General features: G+C 41.6%; 1 pseudogene; it reads left to right on the forward strand.

Annotated features, from left to right (window-relative positions):
* Positions 1-25,000: 25,000 nt before the first annotated feature.
* On the forward strand, positions 25,001-25,101 carry LOC130460260 (uncharacterized; annotated as a pseudogene).
* Positions 25,102-25,657: the final 556 nt, after the last annotated feature.

Raw genomic sequence — 25,657 nt, forward strand, 5'->3', positions numbered from 1 at the left:
CAATCCGTGCTCCATTTCCCACTCGTAGGTCGACTTCACCCTTGCTTAACCTTCTACTTCTTCTTAGTCCCTACGAATTAGAACATAAGTGTGAGCCACAACCTGTATCTAATACCCAAGAAGTTGAATTAGCAAGTATACAGAATATAACGAAAATACCTGAAGATGGAACGACTGTTCCGTTCTTCTGATCTTCCTTAAGCTTCAAGAAATCTCTCTTCCAATGCCCCTTCTTCTTGCAGTAGAAGCATTCAGATTCAGAAGTGGGTTGGCTCACCTTCTTCTTTTCAGATTTGGTGCCGCCTGGTTGCTTAGTCTGGCTGGCCTTGTTGCCACCTTTCTTAGCATTCCTCTTCTTGCCAGATTTCTTGAACTTGCCCCCACGCACCATAAGCACATCTTGCTTATCACTTTTGAGCGTCTTTTCAACGGTCTTCAGCATACCGTGAAGCTCAGTAAGCGTTTTGTCCAGACTATTCATATTGTAGTTTAGTTTGAACTGATCATACCCGCTATGAAGAGAATGGATGATGGTGTCTACAGCCATTTCCTGAGAGAATTGCTGATCCAGCCGACTCATATTCTCAATGAGTCCAATCATTTTGAAAACATGTGGCCTTACGGGCTCGCCTTTCTTAAGCTTGGTCTCAAGAATTTGCCTATGAGTCTCGAATCTTTCGACTCGAGCCAGATCTTGGAACATGTTCTTTAACTCACTGATGATCGTGAAAGCATCTGAGTTGATGAACGTTTTCTGTAGATCTGCACTCATGGTTGCAAGCATTAGACAATTCACATCCTTGTTGGCATCAATCCAACGATTGAGGGCTGCCTGAGTGACCCCTTCGCCCGCGGCTTCGGGCATCGCCTCTTCCAGGACATACTCCTTTTCTTTCTGCATAAGAACTATTTGCAAGTTCCTTTGCCAGTCAAGGAAGTTTTTCCCGTTCAACTTCTCCTTTTCGAGAATTGATCGGATGTTGAATGAATTGTTATTTGCCATAGTTAAAACTACAATTGAAAAAGAATAAACAAATAAATAACCATTCATAGTTTCTCTTAATAAACTTTAAATTTTAGCATACATGCATAATTTATTATTTATTAAGCATTTTATTCAAGTTATGTGTTCCGGAAGGTGTGAATAAAATGATTCCAAGATCCTTAAATCATTGAAGAATTAAGCACATTATGTATTTAGACTTAATTCTAAAATATTTTAGGTAAGAAAAGCCTTTGCTAATAGTCTAGAAACCACTCTTGGTTGATAGGTACGTCTAAGAACTTATTAGGTAAACCTATCACATTTGCCACGACATAAAAGGACTCCTTACTTATATCGTTGAGTTTCACCAAAACTAACTTGAACTCACAATTATTTGTGTACCTTACCCCTTTAGAATCAATAAGTAACACCTCGCTATGGCGGAAAACTATTACTAAGATTGATGTAAAGGTTATCCAAGTAAGTGTTATTTTGGCATGGAACCTTTTAACTCAATTTTAAAGTTTGGAACTTAAGGCTCTTACTATGTTGGTTAGATTTTAAGTGAACTAAAATCCTTAATCATGCAACATAATCAAGCCATAATCTCATGCATAATTAAGACATATTTAAAACAATAAATAACTTAAAACATGCATAAGATATAAATGTGATCTAGTATGGCCCAACTTCATCTTGAAGCTTCAACTTCAAAGTCCGTCTTGAAAATGGATTGGAAACTTCGTCTTGAATTTCACCAAGGGAGGCGCCATTTTCTTCAAATAGGATAAGCTATAATTAAACTAATTAAAACTATTTGATGGTACGCAGACCATATTTAAAAAACTTTGGTGCATTAGACCAATTTTACATTCAAATTAATGGTACGCATACCATATTTTCTATCCTATTTGGGCCATACTAGTCACTTTTCAATAACCTGCAAAACAGTACATATGCAATATATACCATTCACCCATTCATTATCATGAATGGCCCACATAGCTGGTTAGTAGAACATATTATGCATCACATAAACAATTGCAGCAATTAATCAAGGCTTCCAATAATCTACCAATTATTCAATCCTTATTAATTCTAATCAAGTTGTTTTAACCTTAAAGGAATGTAGACCTAATCAAGAGTTTATGACTAAACGCTCCACCTTAAACCAATAAATTTACATGCTTTACTAATTTTAAACATAAAAATGTATTTCCTAGTCTAACCGGAAACATACGAATTTAATTAAAATTTAAAGCTCATATAAATTTATAATTGAATCCTTTTAACTTATTTTCAGTTGAATTAATTGAATAAATTTAAGTTAATTCAAGGTTTTAATTTTAGTAAAATAATTCGTATAAATTAAAATTTATAATAATTAGATTATTCAAAATTAAATTCCGAGAAAACAATTTAAATTATGAATTTTATAATTAATTAAAATCGTTTCCGAACTGAAAATTCAAAATTAAATTCAAAACGCATCAATCGTAACACGACGAGGCATTTGGGCTTGCGCCCAAGCCCCATCGAGTCATGAGGCATGCGCACCCCATCGACTGATTGCTAGGCACGTACGGGCAGGCCACACGCATCGCAGCCATGCGAGGCCACTCTGCGCACAGCCATGCGATGCACAACGCCTCTGCCTTGCTCGCAGGGCGAAGCAGCGCGCGCTGTGGCGCAGCTCGCTCGCTGCCCACACGCGACTGCTCGCCTGGCTCTCGCATTGCCCTTCGCCCCATCGCCCTTAGAGCCACACACGCCCAGCTCCCTTGCTTCGCGCGCGCGTCTCTTGCTTGTTGCTCGTTGCATTCGTACCGCACGGGCGACGAGGTCCCTTGCTCGGAGTCGCGTGCCCGCACTATACAACACCCCTTAAGGGTAACACATAGCGTCCTTTGCTTTGTGCGTGCAACAATCATGAGCGAATTTCATAAAAATTAAAAAAAAACTAATTCAAAATTAATGACAAATTATTTAATATTAATTTCATAATTTTAGGGAGTGAAATCGAAAATTTATTAATCAATTAATTTTCGATTATCATTGATTCAAATCTAGGTTATAAAAATTTAAAATTTATCATAAATTAACAATTTTTATGGTGGTTTTTAATCATGGATACCTAATTAAATCGTTAATTAATTATGAAAATCAAATCAATTCTAAATTATTCGAATTTCAACAAATTAATTACAATTACAAATTAGGTTTGTATAATTAACAAGCTTAGGCATTCAAATTTGTTAAACATATACAGTCGGTCAATCAAAAATTCAAGATTTAACAACAAGAATCCCAAATATTTAAATTTAACATCTTAAAATTACAAACTTTGCATTTGAAAAACTAAAACCTCTGAAAAGTCATAGTTAGGCTTCGAATTTGGGAATTATGGGTTCGGCCGAAAAATAGTGTTTTTGTCAAAATTTTAGAATGCTTTTTACATGCGGAATTGACACAAAAATCACTCGATTTCGTTGAGTAACGAAGAAACTGCCGAAAACCTGCGTACATATAATTAAATAAACGCAAATTTGCAATTAATTACAATTACGAAAATTAATCACCCCTTTTAATTCCTTGCAAATTTATAAAATTTAACCATGTTAAGCAATTATTATAGAATTAATTAGAGGCTCGTGATACCTCTGTTAGGTTATGATACATATAAATGAATATAAATCATGCGGAAAAACCATTAAAGCCAGGAATCCAAATTAATTGCCACATAACAATTAGCATAATTAGGATGCATACTCTTTGAAGCGTGCCCTCCCTTGCTGCGCCCGAACTGAAAAAGAACAAGTCTTTAGGACTCCAAGTGTCGTCCCTGCGTAGACAGTCCACAGCATGTCCGGATCCACCTTAGGTTTGACTAACTAGAATCGCCTTTAAGGTACTATAATTTTCGGCTAATGTGAGGCAAATAAGTGACTGGATTTTTGCTTAAAAATTCTCTCTTTTTAAATACGTGAAACTCGTTATAAATTGTGAGCATTAATCAAATATTTATATGGTATGGAAAAGGTATTGGAATCCTACTAGGAAACGAATTAATTAACTAGAATTTAATTAAAACTCTATTAATTAATTTATCCATTAGGAATAGGAATTTAATCATTAAACGAATCCTACACGATTTAGGTTTCGTACGGAAGTACAAACACTCACACGAGCATGACCCGCATGCGCGCAGGCCATGCCCGCGCAAATCCCATGGAGCTACGAAGCCCACGAAGCTGTTGCAGCCTTGGCGCGCGCTGGGCCTGCCTTGCGGTGGGCCTGGCGTAGCCTTGGGCTGCTTGTGTGGAGCGCCGTGCTTGCTGGACGTGGGCCTGGCTTCGCGCTGCGCCTTCATCTAGCAAGCTCGTCCGATGCTAATTCGTACGACGCGCTTCTGATAGGGTATTTTCCGTCGTTGATAGAAAACAACCTATGCAAACAATATTTATAAAACCACTCAACTACCGGCTAGCGGTAAGCAAAGGGATCGTCCCAAAGAAACGGTGGTTATTGAGTTTGAAAGTCAATCTAGTTCGAACAAGGATTTGGTTTTGAATTGTCACTTTTAAGAATCTAAAAACTAAGAATTATGCTAAATTGAATCAAGAAAGGGAAACGTTAGGGAGTCGGGGATAGGCTAGGGAAACCGGGGGAAATGAATTCAACTATCTAGCAATGGTGATCATGCAACGAAATGGTGATTAGGCAAATGGCATCTAAAGACGAACCCGCCACCTCTCGAATAGGGAACGCTAAGCGTCTAATCCACGGAAGAGCTTTCGCCTAATCCTAGATTAAACTAACTAGCATATAATAGGCATCGCCATTTGATCACACAAGATAGGCCCACAATCTCTCGCCAAACCTATCCTATGGTTCCAATGTGAATCTAATCGAATAGTATTTGCGACTACCACTCAACTAGCATGGATATCCTATCATCAAATCATATTTAATCACATGAATCAACCAACAATTAATCAACAATTTCCCCTAATTAAGCCCCTAGATTCTCCCCTTACCCTAACCTAATTCTACTCACTAGTCATTCTAGAAATCAAGCAATCCATTAATTCTAAGCTAGCAAGCATGAAATTGAAGGAGTAGGAGAAGAGAATTAAGAGTTCAATTACACAATCAAATCACAAATTGAAAATCAAAGTAACGTCAATCAATGAAATCAAGAATTCAAGAAATTAAGGAATTGAAGAACAATCAACAACAAAGCAAGAGCAAGAATTGAGAAACTAAGAATTAAATTGCAAGAAAAAGAGAAGAGTTGAAGGAATTACAGAATTGAAGCTTGAAATCAATGAGTTTCTCTCTCTAGAACACTAGCTTGAAGAGCAAAATATCTAAAAACCTCCTAAAACCTATTTCTGAAAATTGATTGTTAATGAAAATAAAGAAAATTCTATTTATACTAATCCCCAAAAATAGGAGATTTAAACTCGAAAACTGAATCCCGCGCAGCCGTGCGAACGGGCATACCCAGCTGCGATCGCACCTGTGCGATCGTGCTGTGATCCATGCGAACGAGCTCAGCGACGATTCTCCTCCTTTGTGCCGTGCGATCGTGCTCAGCAACCGTGCGATCGCACGGTTCTGACTTGGCCAAATCTTCGTAAATCCTCATGTGCTCGCACAGGAATTCAGTGCGGGCCCACCGAAATTCCGTGCGAGCGGGCTCCTCTGTGGTGCGATCGCACAAAATCACTCATAGTTCCTGCATCGATTTTCCAGATTCGTGCGAACGAGCTCCTCTATGGTGCGATCGCACAAATTTCCATATAGTTCCTGCATCGATTTTCCGAATTTGTGCGAACACACACTCCTGGGGCACGAGCACACGAACCTGCTTGACTTTGGAGGCAACTTTGCTGACCCGTGCGAACGCACATAAATTTCGTGCGATCGCACGGGCCCTGTTCGAGCAATTCTCATCTATTTTCCATCATTTTCAACATTTTTACCTGAAAAGTACAAAGATGGAATAAGGGGATAAAAATGCAACAAAACTACGCAAAACTATCAAAAAGCTTAATAAAATTCTATAAAATCCTAGGCTTAGAGCGACATAAATGCCGCTCATCAAACTCCCCCAAGCTAAGCGTTTGCTAGTCTCTAGCAAACAAAACTCAACTAGGGAAGAATGAGCAAGTAATCAAATTCTAAAAATTTACCAAAATCAAAATCTAGCAAATCTAATCAAGGCAAGACTAAAATGGAAAACACAAACCAAGAAAAGAAGAAGAAAAGAAAAGAGAAGAAAAGAAATTAAACTACAAAATCCAAGATGGGGCCTTATTATGGAACAAGTATAGAAGAACACTAATATTACTAATCAAATAAATGAGTACACGCTAACTAATGTCCTAAATCGAGTGAAAGATTCTAGCATCAAGCAAAGCGAACTAAGGGCAAGCACTAGTCAATCCCCCTACATCCGGGCATACCACGTCAAATCTCTAGATCTTATCCACCCTTGAGAGTAGCGTCTCAAGACACCGCGAAGGCGCCAGAAAATCAATATTAGGCTACCCGACATCTTAGCATGACAACCTTGTTCCTTAAGCTTGACCAAATCCTCCCTCCAGCGACAATGACTCAACTCTAAAGGGTCAAGAGGGCTTTTAGGGCGTAACGTAGGCTAGGGGTAAGGTGCGGAACAAATTTGGCCATTTGGTGCTCATACCTAAAGTGAATGGCAATGATAGAACTAAACTCAAGCATTTTGAACCAAACACAAACTCGTACCACTTATTTGGGGTACCCCCAAGCTTATTAAACAACAATTCTAAACTACAACTCTTTTTGCATTTTTTTTCTTGATTTGATTTTCCTCTTTTTTTGTGTTTCAAATGAAACTTTTCATGCCTTGTTTTTCTCTATTTTTTTGGCTTTTTTTCACAACTTAACTCTCTTTTTGCTTTTGCATCAATTATTCACTATATACAACATTCTTCCAAAACTTTGCCATTCATACCAAACAACATTCATTCCTCAACTTTGCATAATCAATCCAAAACAACAAGCATCATAGCTCTAAGCTTCACTATCACTTCTAAGGGTGAAAACAAAACAAAGGCTATTAGGCTTGTAATGTGCTCATAAGAAATGAAGGGTCAAGGCTCAAATGGCTAGCAAAGGGGGAAAATGCAAACAAAAACATATGAGAAAAATAGAAAATAAAGTCCTAAACTAAAAAGAAAAATATTCACCGAAAGAAATGCCTCTATCGTCCCCTAAAGTAGTTCGGTCGCGGTCTCGGGAAGGAAATGGTCAAACTCGGGAGACAAGAAAGTCAATTCCAAGGATCCATGCCACTCAATATATGAAAATGTGTTTGGGCTTATTTGAACATGAACCTTACAAGGGAGCAAATACCATTCTCTCCGGCTTCAAATCACTAGAAAAATCGACACCATCTTACCACAAGCCAAGAGTTCATGACGCATGCTACCCATAGTTCAACCAACTTTCTTGACAAAACATCCTAGACTCGACCCAAGACATTAAGAACCGTGTAAAAATCTACCAATTAGGAATAAAAGCATTCTAATCTACAAGTTCCAATTTTATATGCCCCAATCAAGAATATTGCCTGAGAAAACCTAGAAAAACTTGCCTTGACGAAAAGGAAATCAAAACAAAAGAAAAAGGAAGAAAATAAGAACACACACCAAAAAGGGAAACAAAAAGAAATAAATAAAAAGAAAAGAAACTAGAATCAAACTAAATCAAACTAAAAACAAAGAAACAAGCACATAATAGTATGATTCATAGCAATGAGCATCAACAAGTAGGCAACCACACAACCACACAACAAAACTCCCCCCAAGCTAGAATTAGGCCATGTCCCCAAGGCCTAAAACCAAGCAAGGAGGGGCACAGCTACCCATCCAACCAAATGCCCTAAAATGATGTATGCCCGACCCCTAAAGTATGCAATAGAGTTAGAAGGATGTTACCGGAATTGTCGTGGGAGCAAGTCCCACAAAGAGCCGTTAAAACCCGAACAAACTCACCAAACTAAAGACGGACGAGGCATAAGGTGGAAAGTGTGAACCTGTAGACACCTACTTTTGTCCCCATTCCCGAAAGGGAAGGTTCGATGATGAGAACATAAATCTCCACTTGGCAACGCATCTCCTATAAAATAATGAATCTCAATCACCTTTTCATTTCAACCGAACCTGCTATTTATAGAAACCTGCTAAAAATAATAACTGCCATAATAGGTAGTTGTTAAAAGTGGCAAGTCATAAAAGATAGAAACCTGTCAGAATTAGGTGTTGCACTCCAACATAAATCCTAAAAGAGATAGAATTTGCAAGAGGAATCCTATTCCTATTATAATTCAAAAATAAGAGTTACGTATTGATTAAAATCCTAACGAACCTAGAGTTTGTAACGGGCCCAGACGCATTCCGTCATAAAGTTAATACGCACTAAAAAACTCGGATAAGTCTCAAACACTCCGGATTCTAAGAGTCCAAATCTGATAAAGAACTCGGCCCAAACATCATTTTCAACGCCCAGACCTGGGCGCTGAAATTGCCTGGATCCTATTATCTACGCCCAGAGCTGGGCACCGAAATCTTTGACGCCCAGCCCTGGGCGCTGAAAATACCTGGGTACGTGTTTTCTCCTAATTCTTCTTGGATTAGAGCTCTACAATTCTATCTTTCCACGAACTCTTCCCTATAAATATAGCCCCAAATTCGACGTGAACACACACACAATGATTATTCTGAGTATTGACTCCAACCCCTAAGCCTAAGCCTCCCGCTGTGAAATTGATCGCGCGTTCTGTCGCAATCGATCCAAAAATCGAACAGAACGTATCCTGTCCCGTATCTTGAGATTCGTTAAATAAAAGGAGAAATAGCAAAGTCAAAGTGGTTAGTTTTCTGAGAACCGTGACGCGCCTCTCAAGGGTGCGTCGTAATGTGTCCCTTTTCCATGATTTAATTGCTTTCCTCGCCCTTTTATGAACTGTTAAATTAATTAAATCTGATTGTTCTATCACGCCTAATAAAGATATTATTTTGGGAAATTGGATTATCATGCTAGGTCCCTTAAAACAATCTAAATCAGATAATCGCGTTCGATCTGGTATTATATGTTGCATATTGTTATAATCAACTCAGATTAGTTTAATAGTTAACGCATGTCCCTTCAATTATTTATGCTGAGCTAGTAAGGATATCTTGCCTCTGGAGTTATCGACGAGCGAGTACTCCTCTCGGTAGTTATAGTCCCCCGAACCCTCAATCTCTACCTTGCGGGTGTATGTTGAGAGATCCCCACACCAGGGATCACAAGGGAACCTATGGCCGTCGTGGTCAAACATAATTGCACTCCCTTTATGTCACGATAACCGGGTTTTGTTAGTTTTTCTCATTGTCGTTAAAAACTGAATGGCGACTCCTATACTACTAGTCAATTGGGTGTAAACTCACAGGAAATCCAATTACACTTGATTTAACAAAAAGAAACGTCACACCCACGAGGGACGAGGTCACGCATTAGCCTCGTGCTTTTTCGACCCCCTCACAGTGGCGACTCCACTGGGGATAGTGAAGGAAATACTCGTGCTTGTAGGTAATCAAAATAGCCGAAGGGTGAAACGATCCTACCCCGCGTTTATTTCCCCATCAAGTTGGGACGACCTGAAAATCAGCATATTAATGTGAACGGGCAGAACCGCATAACGAATCTTGGCTCCCTTGGATGTTTCATCTCGGGAGTTGGGACTAAGGATACCCATCGCCAACCGGGGGGTGCATACGCTTCGAATGTTGTCCACTCGGCACTTTCGCTAGTAGTACACCCGTCCCAAACCCAATCGCTCGCCCACTAGGTCCCTCTCATTGGTGCATGCCCCCTTGGCTTACATCGTGATTGGCCTCTTGAGCGAAATTCGTCTGTTGAAGGCACTACCTCGACCGGGGCATGTGTTGGATCTGCGATAGAAGCGGTACCAAGCCAGGCGCAAATACTACCCATAGAAGCCTATTATAAACTACATGACATATTATTATCTTGCCTCATGATGTAATGTTAGTTATGTGTATCGAAATACGTGATTGTGTGTGACAAATAATGCTAGAAAACCAACGACCTTAAAAATTGCCCAAACATTCATGAACCAATTGGCCAAAGAGTTATACCAAAATACGTGTTCCGCAAACCCGATTGATCGCCACAAAAATAAGCGACGCTCGGGATGGCCCGTAACGAATCCCACAAACGCTGCACAACGCGTAAAGGACGTTATTAGGCAAGCACGCAAAATCAAGGTCGCGTAAACAAAAAGTAGACGCAAACAGAAAACGAGAACCAGCCAGGGACGCATTTTCAACGCCCCTGGCTGGGCGCCAATATTTCTCGCGCCCTACGCTGGGCGCTAAAGTTGCTGCCTGGCCTTTTGGTCAGGCGCAGCAGCCTCGGTGCCCGCGCATAAAATATATACGTAGCAAAAAAAAAACTTTTCGTAAGAATTGCTGCGAGGGCGTACGAAAAGGCACTCGATCCTAAAAGCGACTAAAAAAAATATAATAAAAATAAATAGCTCTTTGTGTAGTTGTTAGGCCTCCTACGACGAAAATGTTCGGCACCAAAACCGAGCATGCTAATAACCTTGGATGTCACATAGGCAAAGTATTCAAAAAATGATGTTCGAATAAAGTTTTCAAAGAAAAAAAATAATGTTCAAATGAAAAATAAGTAAATCCGAGTCTAGACTAGGCTATGCCAAAGTACAATCTAAATCCTAAGTCTTATTTGTCTTATCCATAGAATCGGTCCTAATGCTTGGTGTCGTTCTGCAAGTTAAAAGGTTAAACCATATTGAGTCTCCCTTCCTAACATTTAAATCAATAAGCACCCATATGTAATTGTCATCCCTTGCTAAGAATCTACGGTCTCAATACTCTCTCTCACCAACAAGAAGAATATATTATAGTATTTGCGAAGTGGAAACAGTCATATTCTGAAAAACATTCCTCCATAGTCGCACAACCCCCAAAGTGAACCTAAGGTGTCAATACCATTGGCAAAAATTAATGGCCTCAAGGCTTATGATCACATTGGGTCACGACTATCATAGTCCTCTCGAGCCACTAGCCCCTTGAAGTATTCCTAAGTACGGACTAAAAGATTTTCCATGAATGCAACATGACAAACTATGAAAATACCCAAATCGGCATGCCATAAGGCTACCATTGAGGTAAAGCAATACACACTAAGAGAGAAGCCGCACTAATGATTCTAGTCTTGCAAAAATAAAAATTCGATCTCCCCAATTAACTACCTTGCCAACATTAAGCAAAATGGCACATGACAAATGAACACCCAAGGGTTAAAATCTAAAGTGTCAACCAACGAAAGTTATGGTCCAATTAGCCTAAGTCTGAGAGTCGCTTGGTCAAGTGTTATAGGCTTACGCCACGTCATTATTTTGAGTCTAGGCCACCTCCTTGTATTCATACACGGGTTATAATCAGAAAGATTAATGAAAGTTCGAGTCTAAATCACAACTTCCAGTTAAATCCGAGAAACTGGAATCTGAAAAAGAAGCAAAAAATTATTTTTCGATGTAATTCTTTCGTTAAATTTCAATAAGGTAAAAACAACATTTTGAATCTACGCTATTTGCACATTTTAATAAACGACTAAATACGCTTGCAAAGTAAGACAATTTAAAAGGTCCACCCTAGGCCTACTAAGCTAAAGGTCCACCCTAGGCCTACTAAAGTTAAAGGTCCACTATATGCCTACCAAACGAGGCTCACTCAGTCTCGCCTCGTGACTCAAAGACCACAACCATCTACCTTCTAGCCCAATTAAAAAAAATTTGAAGGATTTATGTTGGGGAGAAATCCCAAGCAAAAAGAAAAAATAGAAAGAGAAAAGGGAGAGCGAAAAGAGCGAGCCATGAAATACTTAGCCCGTACCTCCCAAAGTGCGAAATTTACCAAAAGAAGAGCCAAAAGTGTACCAACAAAAGTGAGAATAGAAAACCAATAGAAAGAGTCAGAAGTCTAGACTAAGTAATGAAATACTTAGCCCGTACCTCCCAAAGCGTGAAATTTACACGAGTAAAGCAAAGGAAAAGAATTGAGTCAACCAATCCAAATCATGCCACAAAGACTACATAAAGTTCTACGATGTCTACCCTTTCCAATCCTTATGTTCTTAGACGCCTTCGCTCTAGGGCCCCTGTTCAGCTCGTTTAACCCATCCATGTTCTCATTTCTATAACCCAAGAAGCCATTACCTCGTCTCTTGTTCTTGAACTTGTTATCAAATGCAAACCACGTACGGCCATTGACACGTGCGTCATACCCATTATTTCCAAAACCTGCTCTTACATCACCATTAGCATAATGACCATATAACTTGTTTGAATACATCCTGTTGATATACCCTTGAGCCGTCCCCATGCTACTCATTGGCCTTGGTTGATGTAAACTCATGACACTAGTTTGAGACTGCAAATTGTGAGTCCTAGCAGATGTAATCCTCATGCTTGACTAAATACCTATACAAATTATCCTATCTCATTCAACCCATATTTCAAGACGTCTTGAGTCACGAATAAAAAAGAAGACAAATGAAAAGTACAAAAAAAATAATGAATAATAAAAAAGCAAACTTTGCAAAGCGCGTTTAAAAGTTCGTCTAAAAAGAAAAAGAAGCATTTAGCGCACCAAAAAAGATCCGCCCAGAAAACATTTCCAGCTCCCACACCTGGGCGCCGAAAACTTTGACGCCCTAGCCTGGGCGTTGAAACTCTCTGCCTGCCAAGTTTTGTTCAGAAGTGCTCGTCATTTTATCCGCACATACACGGAAAAATAACGAACACTTGGAGGGGTACAACACGTATTCAGATATACGTACCAAAAAATACATGTACTCAAAAATTATGTACTCAAAAAATATATAAAACAAATTTACGGCTTACGGCAAAGCAGCAGATTAAAATAAATTTCACCCTATTTCAAACACTACGATTCCACTTGAACGTACTTGTTTAAAATCGGCATTCTAAGAAACCATTTTCTGGCTAAGAACTATGCAAGAATTGATTCCAAATTAAATCTATTTAAGGCGGATACGTAGGCATTCCATGATTCGTTCCAACCAATTTGCAAAAATGTTAAAGCCTACAGAATAACAAGAATAAAAAATAGAGTCCTTTATTGAAATTTAATTACTTGCAATCCAAGTCGAAAGAAAATTTTAAGTCAAAGGAAAAATCCAAGTCATCAAGATGCCAAAATTAATGAGCACACATCGAAAAATAATAAGGGCACGTACCTTTGCCAGAAGGAACACCCACACTCCTAGGCACTTAGCCAAGACTCAAAAGATCGTTTTGCCTCAATTGAATGGGGGCTAGCGCAAGCGTCCATGACCTCTAAAGTACTCGACTTGACCCTCCCTAAAGCGAACTAACTCACTTAAAGACCTTCTTTCACCACTAGACACAATCATAATCGCCAACAAGTAGTAAAGGCAGTAAGCTTGCAATAAAGAGGATTGTTCTACGGCATCGCCCCATCGTTCCTTCGAACTCAGGGTATCCGTTCGTGGTAATTCAAATGCTTGCGAATCTCCTTTGAAAAAAAAATCAGACATTGTCAATAGGACTTGGCACTTAACCAAGGCTCACCCTACTCAGACATATGACACGGGCATCTAAAATCGAAATCTAAAAGCATCATTAATGGGAAGACATAATAGCAACTGGGGGCTAAAAAATTGAAATGAAAGAGCTAGGGAAAAGAACTAAGTATACCTTGACCTTTTATACAGACATACACCAAGTAAATCTAAGTCAATTTGAAAACGGTTTATATTCCCGCAATTCTGGAAAGATAGCCCTAAAAGCCCAACGCATGTGCCACACGGGCAAAAGTAATATCTTGACGCCTGCACCTTGGCTTCTAGCAAATCCTTAGACAGCATTCCAAAAATCGTAACAGTATTTTGATTCACTCATGTAATCCTGTACGAACCCTTTTATAAGTCAACTTACTTAGGACACCTCGGATTGTACACAGTAGGACTCGGATTTCAAATAATTTTCAAAGACTTCTTCGAACATAATAAAGTGTCGTTGGTTTAAGATAAGTATGCGTTTATCTCGATGTTGCAAGTGAGTCAAAAAGATTTCTAAATATGATTATGGGTAAAGAAAGGCACCTAGCTTTTGGTCAAGGCACACTTCAACATGTGACTACCTTGACCATAGGCAATGTCGCACAATACGACATTTACAAGAGAAGTAGCAAATCACTACTCAAACGTACCTCGCACTAAACGAGTCTGGTTCAAACTATTCATGATCCATGTCACCATGAATGCATAAAAACGTATGCAAAGCATTATAGCACCAAGCCAATCCCGTAGCTACAGTTGGAGGCTTGAGAAAAACACTCTAAAAATGCTCGAAATGATCATTTTATCGCAAATTCTCGACGCTAATGCTATACACACGTCATAGGGGCACAATCCTAAGGTCAATCGTGTAAAACGAACCTTAGAATGGCTACAACCCCTCCCAAATTGTAAAGCACCACTTAGAATATATAAAGTCACCCCACTAACAAGGGTAACTGAAAATCGCGAGTCACCAAAACTCCGGTCAAACTACTGCACATAACGCTCGCCCTATAAGCGCCCGTTACACAGTCTACGTGGTTCCAAAGCAAAAACGAAAGTCCTGCCTGGGGCGCACTTTCAACGCCCAGGACCAGGCGCCAGAGATTCCGACGCCCAGCTCTGGGCGCTGAAAATCAACTTCAGGCAAAGGCTGTCGAGGATAAACAAAAAAGGAACATCTATGAATCCTCGCATCGAACGAAGTAATAAGCCGTGCACACCCACGCAAAAGGTGCTACACTTGTTCGAGGACCTGAACGAGGCGTGAGGGAATACTCCAATGCAAAAAAAAAAAAAAAAAAATAATGATATCCCAACACTTGGAGGAATGTTCTAAGACACGCTGTTAGGCCACACAAGCCTGCGTCGCACCATAAGTTCAACCATCCCACGGTACAAGTCTAAAAAAAAAAGAGTAAGGCATATTGCACTAATGTAGGCACGACCAAGAGCACGTGTAAAAGAGGCAAAGACTACTTATCACCCAAATTCAAAATGCAAGCCACACGACTTCTACATTAAGGATTAAAGGTAGCAAAATATTATCTACCACGGAAGGGATAGCTCGCACCTACACGAGCGGAACCCCAAGGCATCTTTCTCGAAAGAACCTACAAAAATCGTACGCCAAAAGGAAGCATCCCAACATGCATACTTGGGGGCTCCAAGCTACGAAACAACCATAGCAAAATAAAAAATCTCGAAGCAAATGTTTGAACAATCGAAAGGGCACGATGTTTGAGCCCACTTCATGAATGGGCCTGAACCCTATCAAGCTTCTAAGCAAACTATTCAAAATCAGTCATTGCTCAAAAAAAATGATTCAAGCAAACTGAATAATGGACCGCACACAACGGCCATTCTATGAACGCTCGTTCGCACATACATATCATCTTTTCTAAGTATCGAACATTTACGAACGCGTTCAAAAGAAGAAGAAAAAAAACGAACGAACAAGAGGCCAACTGTGTCATCAAGAAACCTCGCCAGAAATTATTATCAGCGCCCAGCGCTGGGCGTCGAAATCTTTAACGCCCAGGCATGGGCGCCGAAAATGATCCCAGACCCAAAAAAACAGCTCTGACTTCTATAGGGCCCTGCCATATTCATTCGACTTGAAAATTGTCGATTTCTTTACTGAAAGTCGCACCTCACGGCTTTGTTAAGAGTAGCACACCACTACAAAGATCGCTCGCACTTACGAGCACAATCCCAAACACGATCAAGGACATTACAGAATGCGTATCCCCAAGGAACCTCTTTGACAAGAAATGACCGTCAAGCACGAGTGCTTGGGGGCTCGAAGGAAAATATATATTATGCAAAGTTAAAACAATATTCCCATACTACGCTGTACGAAGTCCCATGTTTGGATGTCTCAAAAAAAATAAAACTGGTTTACGACCTCAAGACAAAGGTCGCCGTGATACTTATACATAGTCCCCTAATCAAGGACCCAAGTAGTGGCAAAATTGAGCCGTAAAAACTAGCTCAAAACCATGAAAGATCATGACCACGAGACAATGGTCCGTCTAACCACGTTGTCAACCCACATTCAGGTTGCAACTAAATCCGAGCATCCCTCGAAAGAAAATAAATTCTTCAAAAAACAAAAACAGGCTCGCCCACCTTCAGCGGGCGGGTGCGTCACTAACCGCGCAGGTCCTCAGTTTTCGAAAAATAAAATCTTCAAATTTAAAATAGGCTCGCCATCTTTAGCCGGCGGGGTCTACGTCACAAACCGCGTAGGTCCTTATTTTCAGAAAAAAAAAACGAACAAACTTCAAAACAGATTCGTCCACTTTTTTCGGACGGGGCGTCCACCCTTAGCGGACAGGCTCGCCATCTTTAGCCGGCGAGGTCTGCGCCACTAACCGCGCAGGTCCTTAGTCGCTGTAGCGATAACTTTTTCTGGTTTTCCGTTTTTCCAAAAAAGAACGATGTGAGTAGTTTTCCCTTTTTTCAAAAATTAAAGGATTGGTTTTCCGTTTTTTCCAAAAAAAAAGCGATGTGAGTAGCTTTCCCTTTTTTTAAAAGGATTGGTTTTCCGTTTTTCCAAAAAAAGCGATGTGAGTAGCTTTCCCTTTTTTTAAAGGATTGGTTTTCTGTTTTTTCCAAAAAAAAGCGATGTGAGTAGCTTTCCCTTTTTTTAAAAGATTGGTTTTCCGTTTTTCCAAAAAGAACGATGTGAGTAGTTTTCCTTTTTTCCAAAAATTAAAGGATTGGTTTTCCGCTTTTCCAAAAAAGAGCGATGTGAGTAGTTTTCCTTTTTTCCAAAAATTAAAGGATTGGTTTTCTGTTTTCTCCAAAAAAGAACGATGTGCTGGATTTTCCTTCGTTTTACGTCCCATAAAAACAAGGGGGTTTTCTCGTTTAGCTAACCCTGAAAATGAGAATCTTTAAAAACATTTTTACCTCGTGATTGGGCTTGGCCAGGCCCAATTACACTTTATAGCTATGATTTCGAAAACATCTGTAGCTACTCCCAATGACAAAGTGAGGGAGTTCCTACGCCTCTTTAGATACTTTCAATGACAAAGTGAGGGAGTTTCTATACTATCCGTTGACAAATCCCAATGACACGTGAGGGATATATCGACACTTCAAGTGATGACCCTTAAGTCAAATGTTATCACTCGGGGGCTCGTGGGACCCTCGCAAAACAAGTCACCTACACTATGGCTTGTGTGACGCACTCCGTCTAGTACTTTGACCATCGTCTCATCCCGAGACTCAGTCAAAGTGGGGGCTAACTGTAGACACCTACTTTTGTCCCCATTCCCGAAAGGGAAGGTTCGATGATGAGAACATAAATCTCCACTTGTCAACGCATCTCCTATAAAATAACGAATCTCAATCACCTTTTCATTTCACCCGAACCTGCTATTTATAGAAACCTACTAAAAATAGTAACTGCCATAATAGGTAGTTGTTAAAAGTGGCAAGTCATAAAAGATAGAAACCTGTCAGAATTAGGTGTTGCACTCCAACATAAATCCTAAAAGAGATAGAATTTGCAAGAGGAATCCTATTCCTATTATAATTCGAAAATAAGAGTTACGTATTGATTAAAATCCTAACGAACCTAGAGTTTGTAACGGGCCCAGAAGCATCTTTCATAAAGTTAATACGCACTAAAAAACTCGAATAAGTCTCAAACACTCCGAATTCTAAGAGTCCAAATCTGATAAAGAACTCGGCCCAAACATCATTTTCAACGCCCAGACCTGGGCGCTGAAATTGCCTGGATCCTATTATCAACGCCCAGAGCTGGGCGCCGAAATCTTTGACGCCCAGCCCTGGGCGCTGAAAATACCTAGGTACATGTTTTCTCCTAATTCTTCTTGGATTAGAGCTCTACCATTCTATCTTTCCACGAACTCTTCCCTATACATATAGCCCCAAATTCGACGTGAACACACACACAATGATTATTCTGAGTATTGACTCCAACCCCTAAGCCTAAGCCTCACGCTGCGAAATTGATCACGCGTTCTGTCACAATCGATCCAAAAATCGAACAGAACGTATCATGTCCCGTATCTTGAGATTCATTAAATAAAAGGAGAAATAGCAAAGTCAAAGTGGTTAGTTTTCTGAGAACCGTGACGCACCTCTCAAGGGTGCGTCGTAATGTGTCCCTTTTCCATGATGTAATTGCTTTCCTCGCCCCTTTATGAACTGTTAAATTAATTAAATCTGATTGTTCTATCACGCCTAATAAAGATAATATTTTGGGAAATTGGATTATCATGCTAGGTCCCTTAAAACAATCTAAATCAGATAATCGCGATCGATCTAGTATTATATGTTGCATATTGTTAAAATCAACTCAGATTAGTTTAATAGTTAACGCATGTCCCTTCAATTATTTATGCTGAGCTAGTAAGGATATCCTGCCTCTGGAGTTATCGACGAGCGAGTACTCCTCTCGGTAGTTACAGTCCCCCGAACCCTCAATCTCTACCTTGCGGGTGTATGTTGAGAGATCCCCACACCAGGGATCACAAGGGAACCTATGGCCGTCGTGGTCAAACATAATTGCACTCCCTTTATGTCACGATAACCGGGTTTTGTTAGTTTTTCTCATTGTCGTTAAAAACTGAATGGCGACTCCTATACTACTAGTCAATTGGGTGTAAACTCACAGGAAATCCAATTACACTTGATTTGACAAAAAGAAACGTCACACCCACGAGGGACGAGGTCACGCATTAGCCTCGTGCTTTTTCGACCCCCTCACAGTGGCCACTCCACTGGGGATAGTGAAGGAAATACTCGTGCTTGTAGGTAATCAAAATAGCCGAAGGGTGAAACGATCCTACCCCGCGTTTATTTCCCCATCAAGTTGGGACGACCTGAAAATCAGCATATTAATGTGAACGGGCAGAACCGCATAACGAATCTTGGCTCCCTTGGATGTTTCATCTCGGGAGTTGGGACTAAGGATACCCATCGCCAACCGGGGGGTGCATACGCTTCGAGGGTGTAAACTCACAGGAAATCCAATTACACTTGATTTGACAAAAAGAAACGTCACACCCACGAGGGACGAGGTCACGCATTAGCCTCGTGCTTTTTTGACCCCCTCACAGAACCCACCGCAATGAAACATACCAAAACAATGCTCAAAAGCAAGCAAGAAAAAATGTTAGTAGACAAGGGCCAAATGGCCAAAACACACCAAAAGTACCATCATAAACTCATCATCATCATATGTACAACCACACGAAGTGGCAAGAAGACCAACAACACCAACAAGCTTCAAAAGATCCCTAAGAAAACCCCCACTCCGCATTTCTCCCCCAAGCTAATCGCAAGCATACCATCACATCAAGATGGGGGAGAGATGGAGTGAATCCTAAGAAGAAGGACCTTGGGAATGCGCCTTACCCTTCGAATCATAAAGCCTCCAATAGTCATCCCGCTCAAGGCGATGAGCACGAGCCTCATCGGTGGTGAACGGGGTGAAATTGTAGGTGGGGTCCACATCGGGCCCCGAAGCATCGGTATATGGGAGAGTTGCCAAGCATCATAAAATAACCAGTCACCCAACCATATTCGGGCCGAAGGGGGTAATTGCCATGGGGTGGCTCTCCTCGGGGACCATCCCAACCTCCCGTGTACCCCCTAGGCCACCCGGTGAAATCCTCGGGCCAACCATCTGGCCGATCTACCGGTGGTGAAGTGGGATACATGGGATCACCGCGGTAGTCACTCCCGCCCATCATGGTATAATCATAAGGCGGAAAAGAGGGAGGAGTGACACCGGGTTGGGATGGGCCCGTCCAATACGGCTAAGTGGGTGTACGCTCCTCATTCCAAATAGGGATGGGCCCTTGTTGGGGAGGGTGATAAGGATAGTTGACATAGGGGGCAAAGTCCCTTTGTCAACATGGAAGTCGTACACCCGCCTACCGTAGTAGGACGAGTCATAATCGGGATAAGAATCCCCCGTGCGGCTCCCTCGAGGAGCAAGAGAAGCCAAGGTATTAGCTTGGTTCTCTTGCCCTTGCAAGATAGCCGCAAGGGTAGATAGCAAGCCATGGAAGTTAAAAGGAGAGGAGGAAGAGGACGTACCACCCTCATTAGGGGAAGGCTCCGAGATAGGAGGAGGACCACGGGGAGGAGACTCCGGAGCGGGTTGAGGAGGAGGAAACCGTTGTGCTTGGGCAATGAATTGAGGATCGCGGGGAAGCAAATACCGGACATCGGGAGTCCAAGAAGTGATGGTAGGATTGGGGAGGATGCACCAATCTCGTTGCTTCATCGTCCAAATATACTTATCATTATTGGTGGCCTTGATCCACTTGGCATTGGAGAGCGTCCTCAAGTCAAGGAATTCCCCTCCGGGAACCTCATCCAACTCAGCTAGGGTGTGCTCATAAGGATCACCGGGGAGTGCCCTCAAGAGAAGAGTGAGCATCCCACCTAATAGAATATCCCCAGTAGTTGGTTGCCCGTCCCGATGCTCAATTATCCGGGTGATCAAAATCTGCCCAAAATCCAAGATCCCTTCATCCTTTTCAGTAGCTAGCCATAGTGCCCTAAGTTCCGGACTTGACAAGGATCCGGTGGCCCCTTTTGCAAAGACCGCATATAGGAGCATGCGGTTCAAGTAACGGATGGCGGGGTGATGAAAAGAAGATGACTTCGCCGAGGAGGAAATGAACTCCTCTCCTCTCCCGTGAGCTCTCCCCACCAAATATTCTCATCATAAGAAGCCGCACACTCAGCCACCGGGTTAACGATAAGACCCCGATTTGGGTAGATAGTGAAGAAATCATTGATCTCTTCGTCGGTGAGCACATGTTAATTATTAAATGCTTGAAAATGAAGCTCGACCGACTCTTTTCCATTCTCATGAACTCGGCGCCTCCTAGCCGAGGCAAGAAACTCGAGAGTGACTCTCCTATATGTCTTGGCACTCATTCCCACAAACTCCTCGAGATCGAGCCCCTCAATCAAAGTGTTAAGCTCCTTCTCAAACCCCAAAGTTTGAACGGCCTTCTTGTCATAGAATTTTGTCGGGCGGATGTTCCGCTTAGACAACTCCTCAAAGTAAGTCCAAGACCGTTGCTCTGGAAATGAAATTCCGTAAGTATCGAAGGCCGGAGGGGTGATAGCCTTGCGCTTGTTCGGTTGGGAGTTAGGTCCCTTCTTTGATCGTTTTGTCATCATGATGAGGCTTAGGGAGCAAAAATCTACACACAAGCAAGAAAAGAAACACAATCCAAAGCAAAAGGAAAAACTAAGTTAGTAAAAAAAAAAAATACAATCTACTATTAAAACTATCACAAACAAGTACCAATTCTCCACTCAAGTTCAAAGCGAACAAGAGTACTTCAAACAATCCTCATCAACCAAAAACAACAACCCAACTACAATTCCACCAACATTTCACCAAAAATCTACCAATAGACTAGTCTTTACAAATATTAACAATGAAACATGCATAGCAAGTCTAGACTATCAAGGAATAAACACAAAAACAAACATGCAAATCCAAACAATCAAAATCAAAAATTTCAGAATTTCACCCAAATAATATGAACAATGAGCCTAAATGTAAAGAAAAATGGAGAAAGAAGGGAAAGAAATCGTCACCACAAGTAAGGGAAGAAGACAAGATCACCCAAAAGCAAACTCCAAAGCTCCAATTGCAACAAGGAATCACAAAATCAAAGTTCACACAAACCCTAGAAATTGGGGGTTTTTGAGAAGAAATCTGAAATTATTGGTTTTGAAGTGAGGGAAGAAGATGAATTTGTGAATGTGAGTGATTTAGAGTGAAATGTGTGAGTGGGATTGAGTAGGAAATGGAATTTGAGGAGTTTGAGTAGAGAGAAAAGTGGAGAGATGGTGAAGAAATGAAAAATGAAAGTAAGAAATGAAAGAGAAAGGGTCGTGTTTCCTGATAAACACGATCGCAGAACCGGGTTGCCCGACCCGTGCGAGCGCACAAAATATCCGTGCGATGGCACGGCTCGAGCTCGATCGCACAGAACACGAGCCCGATCGCACGAAACTGCTGGGAACTACTGTCTCAAATTTCCAGTTTTGTGCGACCGCGCGAATCATCTGTGCGATCGCACAGAACTGGAATAATGCCTTTTGGCCTTGCTCGACTAATGCACCCTCATCGCATCATATTTATTTATTAAAAAAAATATATATATGAAAACAAAAATTTAAGAACAAAAACAAATTAGGAGAAGAGTTAGACAACCGGGTTGCCCCCCGGGTAGCGCTCGTTTAACGTCATTAGCTTGACGAATCCCCCCAAAGATCATGGGGGGACAAGAATGAGATCAATACACGGGTTGCCTCCCGGTAGCGCTCGTTTATCATTATTAGCTTGACGGACCCCCCAAAAAAGGTGAAGGGGGTCGAACACAACCAACCTAGGGTCAACACTAGTCAACATGCATTTCTCTGCCCCTTTGAACACAAAGATCTTACCGACATCACCATTCAAGAGGCGGAAACCAAATAATCCACCAACATGCCCCTCCTCGGGACTCGATGGACTCTTAGCTTTCTTGGACTGCTTGGCTTTCTTAGCCGATCCATGAAACACCTTGGAGGGTTTAGCTCCATTATCATCATCAACATGCATTTCAAATATCTCGGGGATGGTTATAACATCATCAAGCTCATCCCCAAGCGCCTTTGGGATTCCATGGACATTCTTGTCATCAAGAGAGGACCTAGAAAGCTCATTAGCACACTTAGAAACATGAAAATTGTTAGAAGAATTACCACAAGAGTGGTTGTTCTCAACACAAGCAAGAGTGTCAATTTTCATGCAACTTTTCATTTTAGAGCAACAATGTTCATCAATTGCAAGCTTGAAACTAGCCTTGGCGTCTCCCACTTTCAAAGTGATTAGTCCTTCTTGCACATCGATAAGAGCACCCGCGGTGGCCAAAAATGGCCTCCCCAAGATAATGGGGGTATGGGCATCCTCATCAATGTCCAAGACGACGAAATCCACAAGGAAAGTAAGCTCGCCAACAACTAGGGGAACATCCTCAACCTTGCCAATAGGATACTTGACCGAACGATCGGCAAGTTGCAAGGTGATGTTGGTTGGGACAAGATCTCCAACGTCAAGCTTGGCAAACACCGAATAAGGTAGTATACTACCGCTAGCACCCAAATCACACAAGGCATTGCTTATTTCAAGCTCCTTAATAGCACAAGGGATAGAAAAACTTCCCGGGTCTTTGAGTTTGGGTGGCGTTTTGTTAAGAATGATAGCACTATAATTTTTGGTGAGGTTCACCGTCTCCTTTAAGTCAAGATCTCGCTTCCCACTCAACATTTCCTTAAGATCTCGCTTCCCACTCAAGATTCCTTGAGAAATCTCGTATAAGAAGGCATTTGTTTCAAAGCATCCGTAAATGGGATAGTGACATACAATTGTCGAAGAATCACAAGAAATTTTGCGAATTGCACATCCAATTTGTGTCTATGGGGATAGGGGGAAAAAGGAGTTGGGAGAGGAGGAAGAGGAGTCTCCTTCGACTTATCACCATCACTCATGTCGTCAACATGAGACTTCTCTTCCGCATCATCACGGTCCGAGGACTCATTTCCCATAGAACTCTCACCCCTAGAGTTAGGAGCTTCAACATGCGTAGCACTATCATCTAAGGTCTTCCCACTCCTTGTCACAATGGCATACAATTGCTTAGGAGGTTGACCTTGGGGTGGGAGACTTGTATGCACTTGTTGCTCTTTGATAGTGCTAGCTAGTTGAGAAAGTTGGGTCTCAATCATCTTCAAGTGAGTGTTGGATTGTTTGAATCCATCCTCAAACTCGACATTCTTCTTGGCTTGCGCCCCCACAAACGACTCCATGAGAGCCTCAAGATTAGACTTAAGAGGCGGGAGTGGTGGAGGTGCAACGCCATACCACTAAGGGTTGCTTGATATTGGTTGCCAAAGGTCCTCGGTCCATTGAATCCGGGAGGTGGCAATTGAGATGCACCATAAGGACCTCCCGAGTTCAAAGGATAACCCCCACTTGAGGCACCCCTAAATTTCCCATAAGAGTAGTTATAACCCCCTCCACCTTGATGGTTGGGATTATAACTCCCTTGGTTGTATTGGCCTTGATTGCCAAAACCTTGAGATTGACCATAGGGCGCTTGGCTTTGATAGCCTTGTGCTCTATGGCCACCTCGATTTTGGCTATCATACCCACTTCCTTAGCCATAGCCTTAGTGGGGACCATACATGGAGGGCCCTCTAGGTTGCCTAGCAAAATTAGGATTGTTAGGGTTATCATTCCTAGACCTCTCATTGATGGCATTAGCATACTCTACATCAAACTCTCCTTCATACGAAGGGCCATAATCCACAAATGACAAGTTATGAACTAAGGGGCATGCATCGGGGGAATGACTATAGTCTTGGCAATTTTCGCAAAAGAAGGTGCCCGGAGGCATTGAGCCATAAGAACTAACCTTGCCCTTCCCCTTAGAGAGAAGAGTGGCCGAGGGAGGAGGGATTGTAGACGGTGATGGCGGTTGGCTCGGTGTGTTTTCGAGCTTCTCCAAGCGTGAGGTAAGCTTCTCTATCAACCGTGCTTGCTCTATGGCGTACACCGAACCCTTACCATCTTCACTCCTACCTTTCCCATCATAATTCCTTGTGCCTACATGCCAAGATTGGTAGTTTTGAACTACATCCTCAATGATTTCCTCTATTTAATCCTCAGTTTTATTCATAATGGGGCCTCCCGCACCCGCATCAAGACTTGTCTTCGAACTCGGACTCAACCCCAAGTAAAATGTTTGGAGCAACAACCATTTAGGAATCCCATGGTGAGGGCATTCCCGTTGGTACACCTTAAAACGATCCCATGCTTCGAAGAGCGACTCATCTCGCTTTTGCTCAAAGGATTGAATCTTGTGGCGACACTCCGCCGTCTTCCCATGCGAATAGAACTTGTTTAAGAATTCACTTGTCACGTCGGTCCAAGTGCGAAGTGAGTTGGGCTTGACCTCCTTGTCAAGCCAATCACTTGCTCACCCAAGTAGAGAGAACCGAAACAATGTCAACCTCACATAATCCGATGTGACACCATTGTGCTTGATTGTGTCACAATAGTGCTCGAACTGTTTGAGATGTTCGTGAGGTGATTCATTACTCTTCCCACAAAAGGGGTGGCTTTGCACCAAATTGATCAAGGCGGGCTTGATATCAAAGTTGTTGGCACCCGTTGTTGGGGTTTGAATACCACATGTAGCTTCGAATGCCCCCGTTATTCCCAAGTTCTTAACCGGGAGCGCCATGTTCTAAAAAACTTTCTCACTCTCTTGTTGTTCCTCACCAACACTCAACGATGCGAATCTGTTATTGCTTGATGAGCTAGACCGTACACGCCTTTGTCTCCTAAGTGTCCCCTCCAATTCAAGGTCAAGAGGATGGAGGGTCCTTTGACGAGCACGCCCCCTAACAAGCATACAAACT

Source organism: Spinacia oleracea, chromosome 4 (assembly GCF_020520425.1).
Source record: "Spinacia oleracea cultivar Varoflay chromosome 4, BTI_SOV_V1, whole genome shotgun sequence".
In the NCBI taxonomy this organism is placed as follows: Eukaryota; Viridiplantae; Streptophyta; class Magnoliopsida; order Caryophyllales; family Amaranthaceae; genus Spinacia; species Spinacia oleracea.